We start from the raw sequence: 17,889 nt of genomic DNA, 5'->3' as shown, positions 1-17,889 counted from the left end.
GGTTTGTTTACGAATCAGTCAGCAAAATTTGATGATAACAATTTGTCGGCCCTATCGATATTGTTGATTTACAATTTTGCATAAAAGCATATCGTGCTTTTATTTTTGTCATCAACATATGCGATGGTAATCGGTGCTTAATGAACGCACTCTTATAACTGTCAAATATTCAGGTAATTGAAGGGCCAGGGAGACGAAGTTCAATAATCGAAATTCAGTCGAGTTACGATACGTAAACCGTAACGGTATAAATTAAAAGTAAATACAAATTAATTGCTTGCATTATTATGCCTCTGACCGTGAATATCCGATGCTTTGATCGCAGACGAAACGCGGAAGACTATTTGTCCGAGTGTCGGGGTACTTGTGGCGAAAATTTAGCCTAGGTTTTGTCAGCATTCAGGAAGCCATGTTTTGAAACGCTTTATTTCTTTTCAACTGTGTCGAATGTAACCATAACGGACCACGGATTCCGAATTGCTATGTCACTTACGGCAGCCAATATGTCACGTTATAAGTTAATTTCAGCTAGAGCAGACGTTGATAAACTAGGGCCCGCGGGCCATGTTCTGCCCACCTCTTGTTTTTTACGGGTAAGGTTAAGAACCATTTTTACAGTGATTAATTTCGAAACAAAAAGTGAGAAGTGACTTTGATCTTCAGATATTTTCAAGGTTATTTTATATTATTTCTGCTGACGAAAATTTAGTAATTTAAAATTTCTATACTTCTAATTTTGCAAGTCTACGTACTTGATACTTTAAACTACCTAAACTATAAACAAGTAATTTCTAAATTTCCAACATTTCAAACCAGTAAGTCAAAAACCTTGCAAATTCTATGTGTAAATAAAAAAGACTTGAGAAATAAAATATCTATAAATTTCAAGTTTCCAAATTCCGCTTTGCAGAACAATAGCCGAGTAATGCTACCTTAAAATCGAATCTGAAGTCGTTCAACGGGCCATATAGCGAGACTGTATTATACAGCTCGAGTTTACCATAATACTCGTCTTTATTTGCAAAATCTCTGATTCCAAAGTTACGATATATCTCGGCAGGCACTAACATCGTTAAAGTGGTTGCGCAAGAAAGCACGTTACGTGCATTTGTCGGTAGCAATTTCGAGGGCGGTCGATAAATGTATCTGGTTTGAATTCTGTTTCAATAGTGCATTCAATTGAGCACGTCGCAAGCTCGTGGTCGGGATCTTAGATGGTACTTTGATTGGTTTGATTTCAAGATAGACAAGTTGCTTATTAATTCAGACGTCGCAGCGATAAACCGAATTATTGGATACGTAGCTGGCGCAAATGCTGCGCAAGCGTAACGCACGCTTCGATTGACCGGATTCGATACGCGAGGAATTGTCAATTTGCTCCTTTTAACGAGGATCCAACTCGATTATTTCGAACGGGACGAGGCTGTCGAATGGAATCGATTTATTTGATCGCCGATCGAGTTTTCGGGACAATTAACGATATTGGCAATTTAATATCTACCGCGTAATATCGAATTCTTATTTCTTCTTTTTCAACGGGACGGAACGCTGATCTTGTTATTACGAATTCCGTAATACATACCGTGAAATCAAATTTTTAATTGGAATCGACGCCAAAGGACAATGCTAAAAACGTCCGAATTCTGGTAGTCCTCGCAATTGCAAATTCTTTTACATGTTCTAGGATCAGAAAAAGGATGAAAATTACTGGTGCGTTGGAGATGGACATGACCGATGAAAACGCACTGTTGAATTTAATATACGTATGATACATGAAAAAATGCAACTGAATTCAGTGTGGACGTGATGGTAGATGAACGAGTATAGTGGAATGCAAAACAGACATGGTGGTGGATGAAAAATGTAATTCAAGTTAATATGAACATAATGACAAATGAAAAAATGCAGTTGAATTCACAATGCACATAATGGCAGATGAAGAAATATAGTTGAATTTAAGATGGACGTGATGACAGATGAAAACTATAGTTGAATTCAGTATGAACATTGTGGCAAATGAAGACCTCCAGCTGAACTCAAAATGGACATGATGGAGGACGAAGCAACATAGTTGAGCTCAGCATGAACATGATGGCAGGTGAGGGAATATAACTGAATTAAAAATAAACATAATGGCACATGAAGAAATATAGTTGAATACAAGATGCACATGACGGTAGATAAGTTGAATTCAAAATGGACATGATGGCAGACGAAGAAATACAAATGAATTCAATTAGAAATAAACATAATGGCACATGAAGAAATATAATTGAACACAAGATGGATATAATAGTAGATGATAACTATAGTTGAGTTCAAAATGTACATAATGCCAGATGAAGTACGAATGAATTCAATACATCATTACAAATAAAAATTACAGTTGAATCCAACATATCTAAAATTATTTATAATTGCTTTCATACTGTAATCTACTACGACTTAAATCATAAAACAAGCTAAAACTTGAAACTTCCATAAAACCTCTATCGTAAAAAAAAATACAGATTCAAGCGTGAAAACAACACAAAATCTGTAGAATCAAAATTTTTTCTAATCCCGTGACAGTTATTCTTCCGGAAAATAACAGAAAAATGAATGAAACTTCGAACGTGATGGCTATCGCGATTAAAGGATTAACGAAGCATACACACGCTGGCTACCGTATGATTCCATGGATGTTTCGTATAATCGACGACAAGCACTGCAGAACGGGATGTCAAACATATAAAAAGCCATCGATCGAGAAAATGAATAACGCGAGTCAGCTCGTGCGAGAAGACTGCAGTGAGTTCGCGCCGGAAGAGGAATCTAAACTGCACTTTCGTGTGAGTAAACTTTAAAGAGTCATATGTCAAAATGTCCGACCGGCTGACGGAAATTCCCTTCAGTTACCGTATCGATAGATGGGTCTTTTATTTCGACGAACGAGCAGGTATCCTCTTATCGCGGCAATCATGCCAATTTTTGAAAAACGCTGTTAGATACTTATCTAAATAAATTATCTGATTACTGTTAATTGCTGATAATGAGGCTTTTTTTGAGATTTTATATTGAACATGCAATCGTCAGAGTGATGTGCAGTTAAGTGGTTACGTTGGACACATAGGATGTAGTCATTCGAAAATAGTTTTAATTTTTTACTGACACGTACAAGTGTTAACACTAGAATATAATTAAATAAGTGGTAGCTTGGTACACGTAACAACATAATCGTTTGAATATAGTCACTGTTTACTGACATACACAGGGTGTCTCACAATTAGGATTACGCGCACTCAGCCATTAGGCTCGAAGCTGTCACTCTCGCGTGTGCGCATGTGTATTTCGCGCACTTTTTGATTGGCCGTTGTATTGGCCACGCATTATATTTACCACGCGTTCTTTACCACGTACTGCACTTACCACGCTTTGTATTTACCACGTGCTGTACTTACCACGCGTTGGTTACCACGTGCTGCATCTACCAAGCGTTATATTTACCACGCATTGTATTCACCACGCGTTCTTTACCACGCATTGTATTTATCACGCGTTGTATTTACCAAGCATTGAATTTACCACACGTTGTTTACCACATGCTGCACCTACCACACGTTGTATTGACCATGCATTATATTTACTACGCGTTGTATTTACCACGGATTACATTTCCCACGCGTTCTTTACCACGCATTGTATTTACCACGCATTGACTTTACCACACGTTGTTTACCACGTGCTGCACCTACCACACGTTGTATTGACCATGCATTATATTTACTACGCGTTGTATTTACCACGCATTATATTTCCCACGCGTTCTTTACCACGCATTGTATTTACCACGCATTGAATTTACCATACGTTGTTTACCACGTGCTGCACCTACCACACGTTGTATTAACCACGCATTATATTTACCACGCGTGTATTTACACATTGAATTTATCACGCGTTACTTACCACGTGCTACACCTACCACGCATAGTACTTGGCACGTCTTGCATTTACCACGCGTTACATTCACCACGCATTGATTTCTTACGCATTGCACTCACTAAGCATTGAATATACTATACATTGCATTTACCACTCAGCCCCTAGCTCGAAGCTGTCACTCTCGCGTCTGCGCATGCGTAATCCCCGCGCTTTTTGATTGGTCCGTGTTTTTGCTTAATAACTCAAAAATCCAATTTTTGTAAAGGGAAATCTTATTCAGAATTACGTGAGCTACCCCCCATTTCAGGGACCTACACTAATTGTGAGACATCCTGTATGAATTTTTATATGAAATATTATAATTAAGAAAAAGGTTGAAGTTAATGTCAAAGACTAATTTTCTGAAAATTTTTTGTATACACATACAAATTTTTATATAAGCTAATAGTAATTAAGATTAATGTTTGAGCATCTAAGAATATAATCATTTAAAAATAATCATTTAATAACATACAAATATTTACACAAGATCATTCAACGTCGGTCCTACATTTTTAAAAAAGATCTAGACATGCATATAATAAAATTAAATCATCACTTACCGATAAAGAGGTTGACTCCCTTTCAATTTTCCAAGTTCTGTAAAAAAACAGAAATGTGATGATATAGAAGAGTGTATACAATAATTACAAAAGTTATTAATAAGCAACATTAAGTTTTTGGCAATGAATAAATATACACAAAACAATTATAAGCTAAATATCATAAAATGAAAATAAATCTGAAATAAATATATTAAATGCATTAAATTAATTCATAACCTAAATAATTCACTGCTTAATCTAAATAAACAGCTAATTATTTATAATTAAGTATTGCTAACTTTTGCAATTAATTTTCAAAAAACTTTCAATTCTAAGTGGATGCCATAAGTGTCATTCAACGATTAAGTGTCATTTTTCTCTAATATCAAAATATTGTCATATTTCTGTTTCTAAAGCCACACTTTGATGCGCAACGATATACAGCAAAATATTATAGTATTTCCGCACAGTTGGTCCCGCAATCAGAATTAATAGAGCCATTTCACGAGCTCCAGATAAGCGAAATCTACTAAACATAGACATGTTTGTGGACACTGAAATGTGCTGGATGCATAGGTCCTATGAAAATCGCGACTACCTTGGAGCGATCACGTCTATTTGAAATGTGTTCTAGCTGCATTAGCCAGTCTTATCTGTACGTGTCGTAACTGAACACCGGGATCATCTGTTCTCTGCCTTATAACGTTAGAACTTTAAATATGACTCGGTTCGTGATCACGAGCGTGTACAGATTTCAATTGGTCACAAATCTTGCCGTGAAATTAATTGGACGTTCAAAACTACTAATACCACGTGCGCGAAGTTGTTAAATCAAACCTCGATGCCGTTACAAATATTTATTAACCCATGATAATATTTCGTGTATTTCTATAACTTGTACTGTATTTTAGTATTCGTTTATGTATTTTATGCTCGTTTCAATTGATTGTGTGATTTATGGGGAGAATATGGAATTTTTGAAATTTGCTATAGAAAAAACAGTTGTAGCATATTCTATTAATCTTTTGCATTTCTCAATTTCTATTGCTTACCAACGAATGTACAAAACACGTCAAGGAGTTCTTCGTCTTGAGAGAAACACTGAGGAGTAACAATGTTGTTAACAATACTAAAATGTTAAAATGTTAAAATTGTAACAATGAGGAGTATATGACAAATATATATTTCGTTTATTATAACCAGTAAATAAATGAAAATATATTGGACTAATTTATTTATCTTTATTGCTTATGAGAAATGTGATCTCGAGCCTCATTCGATACAGCAAAGGATTACTGAATTACTTAGATAAGTTGTATTTAGTTAATTTGTATCAGAGTTAATTGTGTTATGGAAATTATGAAAAGATGAGAACTGAAGAGTTTAAAAAATTGGATATTTAATGATATAGTTATAAAGGAGTTTACAAAATTTCAAGTACAAACTTTAATTATTTCGAAATCTCTTAAATGTAGTTGTTTTGAAATAATGTATTAAAATTTGGGAACTTAAAAACTTAATAAGCTGGAAGCCTGAAAACTTGGAACCTTGCAAACTCGTAAAATTAAAAAATAGGAAAATTGAAGAATTGAAGAATTGAAGAATTGAAGAATTGAAAAATTGAAAAATTGAAAAATTGAAGAATTGAGGAATTGAGGAATTGAGGAATTAAGGAAATGAGGAATTAAGAAATTGATGAATTGACGAATTGACGAATTGATGAATTGAGGAATTGAGGAATTGAAAAATTGAAAAATTGAGGAATTGAGGAATTGAGGAATTAAGGAAATGAGGAATTAAGGAATTGATGAATTGAGGAATTGAGGAATTAAGGAAATGAGGAATTAAGGAATTGATGAATTGAGGAATTGAGAAATTGAGGAATTCAGGAATTGAGAAATTGAGGAATTGAGGAATTGAGGAATTGAGGAATTGAGGAATTGAGAAATTAGGAATTGAGGAATTGAGGAATTGAGGAATTGAGGAATTGAGGAATTGAGGAATTGAAGAATTGAAGAATTGAAAAATTGAAAAATTGAAAAATTGAAAAATTGAAAAATTGAAAAATTGAAAAATTGAAAAATTGAAAAATTGAAAAATTGAAAAATTGAAAAATTGAAAAATTGAAAAATTGAAAAATAGTTAGTTTCAAAAATTGAAAACTTGATAATTTAATGACCTATAAGTTTGATCATCTAGAAATGTAAATATTCGAAAACTTAATAACGCAAAAGATTGAAAAACCGCTAATTTGATAACTCTCAAATTTGAAAATTCAAACACTCAAAAGCTTAAAAACTCAAATTCTAGCAAACGTCAGCATTTAAAAATCACCAATTAATGTCACAGTATCAATTCCATAAATAACAATTACAAATGTATACACTGATCGAAACCAGTAAGAAAGTAATCGTCCTCGATAATACAACGCGGATGACAATTTCATGGTTGGTTACAGCAGCAGTTTAAGCAACGCTCATGAAACCATGAAAACTCGAGCGGTGCATTATCATCGGGGCTAAGAAATAAACGTCAGCGGAAGACCTCGGTTGAACTTTTTAATATGACACATAGCCGTCGTAGCAGCCGTTATAAGAACTCGGGCCACGGAATTTAAATTCTTTTCACAGTTTCTCCGTGGATCCGCCTTTGGAGAACGAGCGGGGAGGAAAGAGCAAGCGGGTCGTTCGGGGGCGCAGAAAGAAATATTAATTCTAGGTTTTTCTCTCACCCGGCTTGTAAGGAGGTGCGAGACTATACGTGGCTCTCATATTCCAAGTAGCGGAGAAAAGTCAAGAAGCTGGAGAAGACGAATAAATTTCTGTCTCTGAGACCTGGTAATAGATGAACGCGAACATGGACCTAATAATTTCTTTGTGAACGAACTCCTAAATCGAAGCATTACGAGGACAATGTGTGGTTAAAAGTGAACGCAACATCTTGTGACGGGAAAAACTCGAAACGGTATACAGGGTATCTCTATAATTTTATCGATGATTTTACTAGAGGGTCGAACATTATCTTAAATAACCTTATGATCCAAATTTCGAATAGATATTTATGAATCAAGAATAAATAATTTATTAAAATCAATTTTCTTCTTGAATAAAAATATTTTTAACATTAGAAATTAAAGTAAAATCTTATTTTAAATAAAAATGTCTATTCGTTGTTATCGAAAATTTAGTTTCAGTTCAACTTCGAATTTTTCACTGAAAGAAAAAGTTATTTTTGATTTTGCGGATTATTTTAAAGTATCTCAACGCAGATAATATTGCATCGAAAAATGAGACGACCTCGATTCGAAGAGAAGCCATCTTGAAAAATTCCGAATGGCAACATTTCAATCGACATCCAAGATACTTGGAAGCGTATTTTCCCCGAATATCGGCGAGCGTTCACGCTTCATTTGCCAACGAGAATCGAATCATATCGAACGGTTGTGATTCAACGGTCTAATTAAACGATCGAATCCGGCAATAAAGTAGAGACAGACCCTCCATGCCGTAGCTAGCATCGGCCGATAGCAACGAAACAGCTCCATGCTAGACAAATATGTGTATCTATCTTCGTTGGAAATGCCCATTATCGGCAGATTAAACGGCACGATTTTAGATCTCGATGGTTACTGTCCGAACTGCGCATTGCGATTTATGTTCAATGCCATTGAACGGTCGTTCTGAAGTTTCGGTACTATTTGAAACACCCGCAAATCGTCTTCCAAGATTTCTAACCTCGATGGACTCTGGACAAATGGCGAATGTCGAAAAAGAACGAGAGAAAATAGGAAATGCTCTTGTGGTCGCTCGATAAATAACCGCTCGATGAATATCCGTTAGCTTTCCCATAAAACGAGCAAACATGCATATAATTTCAACGAGGAAATAAACAAATTACCGCGCAATTTAATAATAGTAAACAACGTGTAATTAATTATACAACAGATACTTTTCCTAAGTGAATCAGAGCCCGTAAAGCGCGTATTTATCGAGCGAATGCTCTTCTAAATTTCGCATTACGGTCATTTTGTAAATTCCTGAAGTCGTATTAGTTGCTGGTCATCGCAGAACACATTCTTTACGATTAATTACAAATCTTACGGTCATAACCGTTACATTCGCTGAAGGTATGGGTCATAAAGTAACGCTTTATTGATCCGTTAAACGCATTTTGCCGGAACAGTCTGATTGATCCTCTCACCGCCTTTGGATTCCTGTGTCATCTAATGGACAATTGCGTAGCAGGTTTGATATTTGACCACCATGTGTCCAGTTATTAACATTCTATTTCGATTTATTTTGAGTGATTTTTAATTGCTTTCGTGGTTGTTTTAGCGTCCTTGTGAGAAATGTAGCGCAGCACCTTTTGCTCTTGTCGTTTGAATTGCAGCGGGCAATTTAGTTGAAAGAATGGACATTTATGAGATTGTGGAGGCAATATATCAACATTATTGTGCGATTAAAAGCTACGTGTAATTGTACCGTATAAACGTTATTAGAGCGTTGACTACCGCATGAGTAGTCATGCTCGGCTTGATTAAGATAATGTACACTCCAGCAGTGTAAAGTTCCTTTGAATCAGGATAAGTGTAGAAGCAGGAAACATTTACTGCTTAATGATAATTGCGATTATGTTTACCGTATTTTATTGCCGCAGTAGACGTGTTTAATATATATGCTTCTAAACGTTCTTGGCATGTTTGTTCTAATATATTACAATGTAATAAATTATTGAACGAAGAAATTTCAAACTTTTTTAATATCTTTTGCTTTCGAATCGAGGTCGTTCGATTGCAGACTTCGAAGAATAAATTAAAGGAAAAAGATCTCAAATACTGTATTAAGCGTGAACGTATATTTAGAATTTGTCAGACTGGATTTCCAATCTGGGTCATTCTATTTTTTAAAACTTTAAAGATATGTTGTAATAAAAGATGTTAAAAATGTGTCAAATGTAGCGATAAATTTTCATGTAAAAGATTTTTTAATTGTTCAGTTTTAAAATGCTAAGGAAGTTAAATTTGAAGATATGGATTGTGTGATGCAAGGATTTGGAGATAATAACGATTTTTGGTGTAAAAAATTTTGGAATATAATAATTGGGGAATATGGAGATCTATGGATGAGGGATTTGGGAATACTGACTTTTAGGAACATAAAAATAGGGATTTGGAATATTGAAATATGAAAATATAATTACTATATTTTTGGACACATAGAAATTTAGAAACATAGAATATTAGAAACATAGAAATTTCGGAACGTAAGAAATTAGAAATGCCAGGATTTGATAATGTAGCAATTTGTAAACATAGGAATTTCAAACTATAAATTACAAAATATAACAATTTTAAAATATAATTTCTAAATATAGAATATAAAAATATAGAGATATGAAAATTTAGAGATGCAAAAATATAGCAATACAAAAATTCGCGAATATTAGAATCTAGTAATATCAAAATATCCCTATATTCCAACATCAAACTAAATGTGGATTTAACAAAATCTCAAGGCATCAATAGAGCAACCGTCTTAATATGTCCTACACATGTTCTATAATTTGAACATATGGCAGATATATTCAATTTCTGGTTCCCCTGTCTCTAGAATCATATAAATCGTGCAACCGTAATAGTACTTATATCAACCACTAAACTGTCCAAGCAGACATAACGCGAAGAGGAAGCGATAGAATACAGAAACGAGCATTTCAGTACATCGTTTATAGCATAATCTGTGTCGAGACGCGTGTACCGCCATTTGCTTTGTGACATATGTTCGAAAGAAGCTGTTGCTTCAATAGGTCGAACAAATGACGGAGAGCATAGGATTCATCAACATGCAAAGCATCAAGGACCAGTTGTCATCGTCGACACCTTTGCTTTAATGTTTTCTTCCTATTTTCATTCTCTTATTCATAGTTTCTGATGCTACCGTCATCCATCTTATCCACCGTCTGCTCTATCATCTGCTTCGACGCGGTTAGAGTACAAACGATCAACCACGAGCAGAATGCATAGCACCGTCTGATCAGCAGTAAATAATCTGTTACCCGGTTCATTATTCAGTTTAATGGCTATTCGTGATGACCGCTTTCGACCATTTCAGATTCCACGTTTTTAATTCTTTTATTGTGTAATCTGAAAAAGTGAACTATGGCGCCATTTTGTTGGGAACGTGTTGACAGATTGGATAGTTTAGGTGATTGGAGTTCATCATATTTTGTTTCGATTTTCTAGTTTGAACAAGAGAAATTATTGCAACTGAATTTCATTCGTTTAGAATGTTAGACACTATGTGAGCCTGCTGATTTATTATCGTTATAATGAACCGGGTGTGAATAGCTTGATTGGAGTATACAATTTTCGGCTTCATTTGTAATGTGTTGCTGTGTATGTTTTGTTACGGTAGTATATGTTTCTGCAATTAGAGCAGTGGATGGAAAATTGAAAATTTTTGAACTTGATAATTTTAACTCTTGTATTTCTGTGTTACCTAATTCTCAGGTTATACGATTTACAAAATTATCCACTGGTAATTTCCAAGTTAATGTAGTACTTCTTTTCTTAATCAGAAATTTAACATCTGTCTGAATGTTCGCCATCTTGCTGCAAACTTACACCCAGATGTCCTCGAGCTCAACTTCCATTATATCTCCACTGTTCTAAATCCACATCATTAATCTTTCAATGATGGCCTTCCATATTATTCTATAACACTTGCACACTATTCAATCCTCAGCTGTGCTATTCAGCAAAGGTGTTCACCAAAAGTAACCAGATCATAAAATTATGTTTGCAAAATGTCTACTTCATCAATAGCCATGAGTACGTCACGTTATACCAAACTGATGATACTGCACTTTGCTCTTCATATCTGTACACAAACATGAAGAGCGTTTGAAGGATCCTGCATCATAGCTGTTCGCGACGATGATCGCACTGCAATAACCCTATAGCTCGGTTATTATAAATTCCCTTACAGTAACCGTAGAGTAGGTAGCTGCGTAACTACGTACTTGGATAATAGTCTGAAACAAGTACCGCCACGAAAAGGGCGAGGTCAACTTGTCTGTCGCATATTAAAGACACCGCGCATGCAGCCGTATCGCGCTAAAGTCAGGAATGCGCATACACGTGGTTCTCTGGTAAGTGGCTCGTATATTGGAACGTATGTACATATACAGGGTGTTCCAAAAATATCACAAACCTCAGATTCCTCAATTTGATTTCACAAACCCAGATTCAAATTGGGGAATTTCAGGATTTCATTTTCATAGGATTTTCAGAACCATGGAAATTTCTATTTTATGGAATTCTGCGAATTCGGAAAGACAATTCGGGAATTTGGAATGGATGGGAATTTAGGAGGTGTAAATTTGATGATTCAGAAATTTAGACGTCAGGAAATTTGGAAGTTGAAACCTTGTGAATTTATGGATTTGGAATGCTGTGAATTTGGGTATTTCAGGATTTGGGATGGTTAGGAATTGAGGAAGGCATAAATTGGATAATTTAGAAATTTGGAAGTTATAAAATTTGGGAGTTTGAGACCTTAAAAGTTTATAGATGTGGAATGTTGAGAATTTGGAAATTTCAGGATTTGGGATGATTAGGACTTTAGGATATTTTGATGATCTAATTTGGGAGTTTCAGCCCCTGAAAATGTATGACTTTAAAAGCTGGCTTAAGTAAAATTGTGACAATAAAAAACAAATTCCCCAAAAACACTTGTGGAAGCGGGAAGAAGTCCATCCCTGTTATTCCATATTCGACCATTACATCTAAGAAGTAATTTACGGCTCGGTTTGCACACGGTCGCGTGAAGGTATTTTCCGTTGCTAATGATAGCAACTCAGGTATACTTCGATTCGCATCCGTACAAAGTTCCGATGAGAAACAGTTCTCCGCTGACGGACTCCGAAAGAACTTGTGCACTTGAGGCGCGCGAAGTATGCGCGGAGTATACCCTATTACATTACCGCAGTTTGCAACTACTTCGGAGATAATTAACGTCACGTGATCCGGCAGCGAGCATCTTAGTATCGTTATCGGGCAAAGTACAACAACACTGGCTGCTGCTTTGTACCTGCCACGGACTCAATATGGTCGACCGAAGTATATACGTTGGCGGTTGACCGTAAAATTAGTGGGACGTCTTGGCAACTTGTCCCGGCTAAAACTGAATCTCTACGAACAGACTCTCCTGGAGCGGGTCACGTCATGGATTTTCGATTACACGACCGTGCAGAAAAGAACGAGGAAGGGAATGGACGTTATCGACGGAATGTCTTCGGCGGAGGCGGAAATTCGTCTCCATCCGTTAGCCGATCATTAATGGCTATGAAATTGTGCTCGATTAAACCATCGATCGTCCCGGCGGGATTATCAGCAATTTTTCTTCTTTCTTTGTTTTACGATTGTTAACGGTCGACGTGAAATCGTTCAACACGTGCGAGGAAAAAGGTACCGGGGGAAAAAGACGAGGAACAGACGAACTCCTTTTTCGGCGAATGCGGTCAGCAATATTTTAAGTCTTTCTTGCCGAAATTTTACATCCCTTTGTCTTCCTCTCGTTCCAACCTTTATCCGACTTCGTTTTCTCTTGGACTCGCAAGGCGGCCACCAGACCGGGAAATTTCCATAAAGAGCGGCGACCCTCGCCGAAGTATCCGTACAAAGGATTGCTTTATGAATTTGCGCGCGATCCATCCGGCCAAGACGTGAATAATATGCACCTGCTGCAACCGTAGAATGAGCTACGTGAGGCAGTTCCTATTAACCTTCCTGCCCAAGTCACGTTCCTGAGCCGAATATTCACCCGAATTTCCTCACGTTTTATCGTCCGAGATCTGATTTTCCCGCGGCCAAGACTAACGATCTCCACCGCCGCTCGTAACTTTGCCCGTTGCCCGCCATTTCGCGTACCGGAGCAACGCTCACAAAACTGTTCAGCGATGCGCACGGAATTCAAAAATCTCCGCCTCTCGACCTACTCCTCCGAAACGCGTCTTCAAATTCAACGATCAAATTGTCTGCATGTTTCGGTTGACAGTATTTCAAGTTCTCGAGGGTCAGATAATACTCCAGCGTAGAAATATTCGGCTGTCGGGTCAGTGTTTGACCCAGATCGCTGGATATGTTGCGTATTTTTGTACGTCATATCTTATATACTTTTGAGAGTTTAAAAAGTTTCGAAGAACTTGTTCTAGTTTGAATGGGTGATTTTGGTGACTTTATATCTCACCAAATTACTCTTTTATTTTTACTCGTGTGAAGATGTAGACTTCAGAAATTGAAATAAAAAACTAAGCTACTATTCATGACATCAACGCGTTTACTCCACATGTCGATCACTAAAACATTCATTACCTCTTTAAACGCCAGACTCCCTCATATCACCTGCACACACATTAAACCCGAGAGTGACAAAATAAATGAAAGAACACGAACCTATAAAGACTCCATAATGAATTGTCACAGCCCGCGGCTACAATCGAGTGGAAGTTGCCCCGGGTAGATGGTTTATCTCGCGGAGCAGGATCTTTATCGGGGACGATTTATCGATACGTAACGGGTTGGAGATCACGGGCCAGATCGTGATCGAGTCACAAAAATATTAATTAGTCGCAACAGTTCTGTATATAGGTTGCGGTTCGGGTTGGTATGCGAGTGTCTGTATTCGTTGACCTAGCCGGTAACCAGCCCGAGCCGTTGCATAAGTAGCCTACATAAATTGCCGGCGGACCGGTCAGCGTGTACCTCGAACAATAAAGAGGCCGAGGAAAAGGAAACGTGCTCGACGGAGATGCAGGTAATCGAGTTCGTGTAAGAGTTGTACACGCGTGTGTGCACACGGAAGGTAGGAAACGAGCGGGCAGGGGGCAGCGGCGGGGGCGAGAGTTGGCTGACGCCGTTGAAATCACTTCGTTACACCTATGCGAAACGCGGAATGGAAATACGCCTGTGACGACCCACGTGCTTGTAGGTGGATATACGAGCACAGGTGGGTCGGTGTGCGCTTCGCTTGTACAGTCAACAGCAAATCTCACTTCTTTAGGTAAAGTTCTCGATAAGCTATCCAAGTATGGAAATTTAGGAATTGGAAAATTTCGAAAGTCTAGGAATTTGGGAGGGTTGGGTGTTTGGAAAATTTTAGAATTTTAGAAGTTTGAAATTAAGTTTGAAATTGGGAGAAGTAGAAATGTGGAAATTCAGACTTTCGGAAATTTAGGAGATTGAGATTTACAAATTTGGGATATTGGAGATTGAGAAATTTGGAAGTTTAAAAAGTTTGGTTATGTGATATATTAATGTGATTTAATTTAAAGATCTAGAGGTTGGAGATGAATTAAGATTTTGAAATTTAGGGATCTGAAAATAAGGGAATCAAGGAATTTAGGAGTTTGGAAAAACATTAAGAAGTTAGAGATCACTAAAACATAGGAATCTAGGTATTTAGAGATTTTGGGATCCATGAATTTTGAAGTCTTAGATATTGGAGTCACAAGAATGTGATCTTGATTTGTGAAGCAATGCGTTTTGGTATCTAGAGAGTTTGAAATCTGGGGCATTGGAAAATGGATTTAGTGACTTCAGAGGTTAGGCATTTGGTGGTCTAGATATTTAGAAGTTTAGGAATTAAGGGATTCGGGGATTTAGTAACTTCGTCATCTACAAATATGTGGATCTAGGAATTTGATAGCGAATTCGAGAACATAAGAATTTTGGATCTAGGAATCTCAGGATTAGAAAATCGAAAAATTTAAGTATTTAGAAACCAAAAAATTTCAATTTGTTGTTAATAGTTTAGAAATTAAGAAATTTGAAAAATTAATAATTTGGAAAATTTAGGATCTTAAAAATTTGAAACTTTGTTATTGTAAAATGATTCGTAATCAATAATTATGATTATTGAATACAATGTAAGGGATTTTCAATATCCTCGGTCGATTAGGTCATTAAACAAGAACGGTTTCAAGCTATTAAAATTGTAATTCTTCCCACATTTCACACATAAATTCTTAATTTTTCATAAATTGTCCGGGTACTAATATGAAAATGTGATAGTCCATTTATAATATATTACACATCGACACATTCAAGAGAAGTTTCCATATGTTCAATCTACGATTTATGTTTTTGTAATATAATATCCTTCATTCCAGTATTTTCAATCTACGATTCATGTTTTTGTAAAATAATACGACATATAAATCCTCCATTCCAGTATACAGTAATATGGAAGTATCGTAATGTTCGAGTACTAATACGAGTAACAGCAAACTTTGTACAAAATGTAGGAGTAGTTATGGTGTCCGATGACTTATGGACGGGGGTGTACACGTGCGAGCGTACGCCCTTCCTATAACGGTGTTGAAGAGAAGCAGTTTTAGCCGCTGATCTCCCGAGTCCTGCAGACAACCGGGACACACCGAACTTGGACACTTAGCCTCGTGGGTGTTATCGAAGAGGTTGGCTTGGTCGTTGCACTTGTGGCTGACCATATACGCTCGGGATACCTTGACATTATACCGGCCAGATGAGTGACGTCACTGAGTACGACCGTGAAAGAGTAAGGACGCGGTGGAATTATGTTTCTCTTGAAAGGTTACTCCTTTCTTGTGGTTCACTACCTCTGGTTTTGTATGTATTGTAACTTGAGTACGCTGATATTTTCACCTCGATCGGATGATACACTTATTGACACAATTTGTGACTACTGTTAGAAATTATTGGAAATGGGTTATAATTAAATGAAGTAGTTTTAAAATATAAGGCTTTGAGGGCTTCTGTATCGAGGAAGAATTGAAACTTAACTGTTTTGACAAAATTCATATATGTAAAATAACAGTTTTTTTAAATCGCAGTCACCTTTCAACTTAAGATGTGTTATACAAAATTTTCATACGAAATTTTATTATCAATAAATTGACTGGGAAAGAAGACTTATGCGAAAGACACATATGCAGAGATGTTGCAAACACTTCAAAGATTTCTAAAAATTCGACATTCAACCTAGTGTATCTATTGTTTTCACTATTAATCTATTTTAAATAAATATCCAATAGTTCACAACCACATTTTAGCATCAAAAGTTGATATAATAGTTTATAAACTAACAGAAATATTAATAAATTAGTAACATGAAAATTGCAAAGTGAATATAAAATGTAGAAGTTTAAATATATAAAATTTGTTAAATGAAAAAGATTAAAATATCAAGCTTTTAGAGATTGAAATAGTCACCGAGGTTTCAGATTCCCTGGCTACGAGCGTTTGTTACACACAGCTTTGTCCGTAATTAAATTAGAAAATGAATTCTAATCAAACATGTGAACACTGGAAAACAAGCCTAGTGTATTCATCGAATCTGTGATATTCGGAATGGAAATAATTATACGCTTGGATTAATAATTTCGCGTCCTATACGGGTGAGTTTAATCTATCGCTCTCGAATCAGTGGCACGACAAATCACGCTGTGGAACTAAATGGTGATGACATTTATCGTAATCGTTCTTTACTGGCCGTTATCGCATCATTTTTAATTGCTATTGATTAGATATCACGTCATGTATGACATCGTTTATGTGCTCATAAGAAATCCTGTTATAATTATAATGCAACTACGGAAGAAGTCATTTATACATTTCCTTGATATAAATATTAGGCAGCTATCAATAATTAAAAATAAAAATAAGACTAATTATTTCTGTTTTTTAGATATATTTTGCAACTGTGTAGAAATAGGAGTTTAATATTATCAATTATTTTCAGTAATTTTTGCAATAACATTTAAATTCACAAATTTGCAAATTTGAAAATTATTAAATTTTTCAAAATTAGAACTTATAATTTTCGTCAAATGTGTAAAATCGCCAAATTCCTAAGTGCTCAAATTTCTTGTCACCAAATTTCTAGATTCCCAAATTCTCACATTCTCAAATCTCTACTCCAAACACTGTCTTTAAATTCCTAAATACTCAAACTTTTAACCAATTTCAAAATTGTCGAATCTTTAAAAATTCCTAAATATCACCAAAAAGTAGCTGTCATTCTTAACCCATCCCTAAATCTAAAAAAATTCCTAAATATCAAAACGCGGTAATCCTCGTTCTTTGTCTCCATATTTCTCCGCGAGAAATTTGCTGTTGACTGTACACCGGCGAGTTCACAACGATCGTATCACGATTACAATCTAACCACCTGCATTCATCAACTAGAGCCGTCACGAACGAAGCAACTGAATTCCTTCCCGTTTATTCGCCGGATTGCGTGTCGGCGACAGACTCGGGCCCCGCTCTTCCGGTTTAGAGGGCAAGCTTCGTGGCCATTAGGTGTTATTTTGGCGCCTGGCCGGCCAGACGCGTATTTCGCTC

General features: G+C 36.2%; 2 protein-coding genes across 2 annotated transcripts in view; one reads left to right on the top strand and one right to left on the bottom strand.

The window, feature by feature from the left end:
• neo (ZP and PAN domain-containing protein neyo) overlaps nt 1-17,889 on the bottom strand; it is a 474,339-nt gene that overhangs the window by 334,806 nt on the left and 121,644 nt on the right. Inside the window, exon 2 of the mRNA XM_076539810.1 lies at nt 4,527-4,563. The gene's annotated coding sequence lies outside the window, so the exon portion shown is untranslated. The remainder of the gene's footprint in view (nt 1-4,526; nt 4,564-17,889) is intronic.
• The window catches only part of Atg16 (Autophagy-related 16), a 792,563-nt gene that overhangs the window by 703,018 nt on the left and 71,656 nt on the right, over nt 1-17,889 (top strand). The window lies entirely within an intron of this gene.

The sequence above is a fragment of the Megachile rotundata genome, chromosome 14, assembly GCF_050947335.1.
Source record: "Megachile rotundata isolate GNS110a chromosome 14, iyMegRotu1, whole genome shotgun sequence".
Lineage (NCBI taxonomy): Eukaryota > Metazoa > Arthropoda > Insecta > Hymenoptera > Megachilidae > Megachile > Megachile rotundata.
The sequence above is the reverse complement of the archived record's forward strand: the minus strand, read 5'-3'. Positions and strand labels throughout refer to the sequence as shown.